The sequence below is a fragment of the Alexandromys fortis genome, unplaced genomic scaffold (genome assembly GCF_014885135.2).
Source record: "Alexandromys fortis isolate MF-2015 unplaced genomic scaffold, M_Fortis_MF-2015_v1.1 scaffold_47, whole genome shotgun sequence".
Lineage (NCBI taxonomy): Eukaryota > Metazoa > Chordata > Mammalia > Rodentia > Cricetidae > Alexandromys > Alexandromys fortis.
In genome coordinates, this window is record NW_026067957.1 from 2,437,754 (window position 1) to 2,443,665 (window position 5,912).

Genomic DNA, 5,912 nt, shown 5'->3' on the forward strand with positions numbered 1-5,912 from the left:
AAGATGGAGCGGGGAGGACTTTGGACTTTCCACAGGGCAGGGAACCCTGACTGCCCCTCAGACTGGAGAGGGAGGGGGAGAGAAGTGGGGGGGAGGGGGAAAGGAGAGGGAGGAGGGGGGAAAAGGGAGATGGGGAGGGAAATGGGAGGCGGGGAGGAGGCGGAAATCTTTTTTTTTTTCAATAAAAAAATTATATTAAAAAATGTAAAAAAAAAAGAAAAAAAATGATGAACTCAAAAGATGTAGGAAAGTTATGAAGTTTGGTAAAGAGCTGCGCTGTTCATCTTCAAGTCAGGGGTTTGATACTTTTACCAGTACCAAAGACCGAATCTTGGACTACCTGTATGCATATCAAGTACTCTATGACAAAACTATAGCTCCAGTCTGAAGTCAAGGATTTGAAAAAAGTTAATTGACACATAATTGTCTGTTTTTGAATAGAGTGTAGCCTGAAAATTCACTATACATTTACAATATGTAGCAATCAATTCTATATAATTAGCATCTACAAATCTTTATATATCATTTCTTTAACGTGGGAACATTTGAACTCTGTTCTTTTAGCTCATTATAAAATGAATCATAAATTACAAATTAGTCACCTTACTATCATGCATAAGCTTCAGTTGTGTTTCTTCTCTCTAACAGCACATTTGTATCTACTTTTTAATTACACTCTAACATCCTCCTCTCTACCCTGCCTAGCCTCTAGTGACCACTGTTCTGCCCTCTACTATGTGAAATCAATGTTTGCCTCTATCGATTAATAAGATCATTCTATATTTGCTTTCGTTATATGAACAACTTTCTTTATATGACTATTTTCATCTTAATATAGCATCTTTTAATTCCATTCATGTTGTTACAAATACAAAAATTCTTTCCGTGGCTGAACACATTCCAATGGTCATAGCATCTCACATTTCTTATCAGTTCATCTGTTGATGAGCACCTTAGTTAATGCTGTATTTTGGCTAATGTGAATAGCATTGATTCCAATAGATATACAAGAGTAGTTATGTTTTAAGTCTTTCTATTTCTGTGATAAAACACCATCATCAAAAGCACCTTGGGGAGGAAGGGGTTTGTTTTATATTGCAGCTCCTAAATCCATCATTCAGGGAAGCCAGAGAGCAGACATCATAGAGGAATGCTGCTTTGCTCCTCATGGCTTACACAGCCTGCTTTTTTATACCATTGAGGACCATCAAGCCAGGGATGCCACCACCCCTGGTCGGGTCCCTCCCACATCAGTCATCAATCAAAAAAGTTCATCACAGGCCAATTTGGTGGGAGTATTTTCCTAATTGAGTTTTCCCCTTTCCAAAAGACTTTCATATTCTAAATTATTATAAAACTAAACAGAAATATAAAGCCATCTCTGCTATATTGATTGTTATATATCCACTAGTGAATTAATGGGTCACGTAGTTGTGTGATTGTTTTGTGAAGCCTCCATATTGTTCTCCATGATGACTATACAAATTTATAATATATTCCCACAATTAGTGTACAGTCTCCTCTTTTAGCATCTTTATGCATTTGCTACTGTTGTCTATTTTCTTTAATTGACAACCTAACTTGAGAAAGGTATCCCATTGTGTTTTTGATCTACATTTCTCTGATGAGTGGTGACCATGAGCATATTTGATATATTAATTTTCTGTTTGTAAGATGTCTTATCAGATAGTTTTCCCATTTTTAATTAGATTATTTGGCATTTTGTAATTGAGTACTTTAAGGAGTCGGGATATCAATCTTTTGGTGGCTAAATAGTTTATAAGGGGCTGGGAAGATGTCATAGTGGATAAAGGGCTTGTTATACAAGTGTGAGTGCATGAATTCATGAATTCCAATCTCCAGAACCTATGTTAAAACTCTGGAGGCAGAGATCTCTATGGAAAGCTGGCTAACTAGACTTTCCAATTTTCAACTGCACGTTCAATTGAGAAACCTGTCTCAATAAATTAAGTGGAGAATGATAGAGGAAGACACAAAAATCAACATCAAGGCCTTCACAAACCTCATACATGAGCCAACACCTGCATCCACATGTGCACTACATGTTTCTGAACATAAATACACATATATACTTGCTAACAAATAAATACCTTAAAAGTATTGGCTCTTCTGTTTGGGGAGGCTATTTCTTTACTCTCTTGTTTTCTTTTGTTATAAAGACATTTATTAGTTTGCTGTTATTGACAGGGTATATTTTTCCTTTATTATCTATGCTTTTGAAGCTTCAGGCAAAATATTGTTGCCTATACCAGTGTCCTGAAGTGTTTCACATATATTTTCTTTTAGAAATTTCAATAGTTTTGTTTTTTGTTTCATTTTGAGTTGATTATAGTAAATGGGGATGGACAGGTATCTAATTTTATTCTACATATGCAGTTTCCCCAGCAATGTGTAATTAAGAGATTGTATTTTCAGTAATATTTTTTTGCACCTTTGGAGATCTGTAGCCTAAAGATATATGTATTTTACCAATTCTCTATTCTTCTCATTGTTATTTTGTTTGGGCTTTATTTGAGTAACAACGTATTTACTATGTATCTATGCATCTAAGTAACTATGTATGCATTATCTGTCTGTCTATCTATCTATCTACTTATCTATTTGCCTACCTACCTACATCCTCTGTCCTGGTACCTGTGGAGCTAGAAGAGGGACTTAATCCCCAGAAAATGAACTAACAGGTGATTATGAGTTGATCTTTGTGGGCATTGGGAGGTGGTCATGAGTTGCCCAAAGTGGGTGGTAGAAACTGAACTCGGGTCTTCTGAAAGAGCATTAAATGTTTATTTTGAACTGCTGATACTCTCTCCAGTACCTGTTGTCATTTTGTAGGGGTTTGGATTTGGAGGCCTGTTTGGCATACCTCCAGCTTTGCTGTATCTGTTCACGTTTATTTTTGACGCTCGAAGTCGTTTGTGGTTCCACATACATCTTTAAAAATTTGTTTACGTATTTTACATCCTGGCCACACTTTCCCCTCCCTCCTCTCCTTCCACTTTGTCCTCTCATTGCCCACCCTGTTCCCAACCCCCAATTCACTCCTCCTCAGTTTCTGTTTAGGAAAGGGCAGGTCTCCCATTAGTTATCAACAAACATGGCATATCAAGTTGCCATATCAAGCTCCTCCCGATGTATTAAGGCAACCGGATTGAGGAGTAGGGTTCCAAAGGCCTGTGAAAGAGTCGGAGACAGCCCTTGTCACCACTGTTAGGAGCCCCACAAAACGACCAAGCTACATAAATGTAATGTATATGTAACATATATGCAGAGTACCCAGGTCAGTCCCATGCAGGCTCTCTGGTTGTTGATTCAGTTTCTGTGAGGCCCTGTGATCTCAGGTTAGTTGATTTTGTGAGTTTTCTTGTGATGCCCTTTCTTGATCCCTTTGGTTCCTGCAATCTTTTTCCCTCTTCCTCATCTGCAGGAATCCCCTAATTATGATTAAAATTATAATCCTCCTAATGTTTGGCTATTTCCATATGAATTTTAAGGTTACTTTTTCCTTTCTGTAGAGGAAGTCATTGCTGTTTCGATGAAAATTGCATTTAATCTGCAGATAGCATATAACAGTATGGACATTTAAACAATAGTACAATTTAGCAATCCATAAATATGGGGTATATTTTCATTTTTTGTGCCCTTTTCAATTTCCTTCATAATATTTTATGATTTTCTTTATAGGCATCATTCACTTCTTTGGTTAAATTTATTGTTAGGTCATCTACTATTTTGTAGCTATTATGAATAAGATTGTTTTCTTCATTATTTTTGTCATCAAGTTCATTATTGATATATAAAAATGCTGTTGATTTTTCATTTATAATTAGTATTATTCAATTCCATAATTAAGTTATTAGTTCTAGCAGATTTTTTGATAAAGTCTATTTTTCTCTTTATAGAACTATGGTTATCTTTAAATAAACATAATTTTATAACCCAAAGATCTTCTACATTTATCTTTGCTAACATTCATTCCTTCGTTTCTACTCAGTAAACATTCTTTGAATAGCTACCTAGTTTAGATATCATTCTGGGAGACATACAGTTGTACATTTCTTTTTTGCAGTAAGAAAATTTGGTTAACAGCAGGATATCCAAGAGGAGTTTCAGTGAGGGTCTGGTATTGATGGTGTACCAGAATCCAGAGTCCTTGAGCCTAACTAACAACATATTACATAATGAACATTTGCAAGTAAAGCTGGTTGGACAAAAGGGTACCCTGCATGAAACACCTCAGCTCCCCATGCCAGTCATATGAATGAAGAGATGATGGAGAGGAGAAAAGGATGGAGTAGCAAACTGCTTTCTGTCTGCTTTTGTTTATGATTCATAATCTTATCTTTATTGTTTCTCTACATTTTCCTGTGCGGGGATGCTACAGGTGTGAAGGCAGATATAGAGGGACTGGAAATAAGTGGGACTAGGGTGCATGACACGAAATTCCTAAAGAATCCATTAAAAAGTATGTAATTTAAAAAGGCATTCTACACACACAAACACACACACACACAAAAAAAAAAAGAAAGTAAGAAACAAATCAAAAGATTTTATAATAGGAGTGAAATCCAAGCTGATGAGGGGCTGGGAGAGGGGAGAAGTGGTAGATGTTATTCAGGCAAAGTGGGAGGTCTGGGAGAGTTCCAGTTAGATCAAAGTTTTATCTTTAAACCATTCCAGTAGATCTGAGAAATAAAAATTAGTCAAGGAAGCAAAAGAACAATAACAAAATTACACAATTGTGTAATCTCATATTTAAAAGATGACAGTATCTATCAATTCTATTTCCTTTTTTTCTGCAGTCATATTGAATATATCCTCATGACCAAAGGAAATTAGAGCCTTTTCAGAATATTTTCACTACTTTAATAATTTGGCAGTCTGATTTGTTTTTATTATCTTAGTGATAATTGAAGACAGAATTCTGACTATGCCCTTTCATGAGAATGCCAAAGCTGCCTCTTCTTCTTGGACCACATTTTAAACAAGTTGGAAAGACTTTTTCCAAGGTCAACTGGTGGGCGTTGGTTGCACAACAGCCCATAGAAAGAGCCATGCTGGCAATTGAGTAAGGTCAGCTCCTGGATGTCACCTAGGCTTTGTGTGTGGAAGGAAAATGCTTGTAACCAACCAAAATAAGGTCTGACTTCCTATTTCATACTTCGGGTACTGGTCTACCTGGAAGAGATCAACAAAATCTCAGGCAGGACACAAAAATGAGACTGACCCAAATGTATTAAAAGTTTGACTTTGTCAGTTCGTAGATGGACAAATGTCAGGAAATAGAACAAGAAATAATCCTTGCTAAGTCATTAGGTCATCATTTTCCTAATCAATATCATATTATACTGGCTTCAAAGAAAGTCAACACCCAATTGGTGGGATAAACATTCCATTTAGAAACAGGGATGTATTTGCAGGGGTGAAGTAAGGAGAAAGCTGATAACACAACTTTAAGAGCATTACTAGAAAGAAAGAAATACAATGTAAGAACTGGAGATAAAGCTGGCCTAGATTTGATCACATGGAACACATACCAGGAGAAAAAAATTCAGCGCCCTTGTGTAGACAGAAGAGGGGAGAACATGGTAAAAACTTTATCCTCTGTCATCACTGGGATAGTTACGTCTAGATGAATTTATTAAAAGTAACTATGACTCTATGGGCTTTAAAATAAACATGAATTGGATAAATAGGGAGTTTGAGTGGATCTGGGGGGCTTTAAGAGTGGTAGTAAATATGATTAATATACCGTTTATGGAATTCGCAAAGATTTAACAAAATATTATTTAAAAAGAAGCATCTGGGTTAGCAACTAACATGAGGAAATTTCACTTTATGGTATTATGAGCTGTTTGAAGAACAAGGGATGGAAGAAGATTTCTACAACTGAC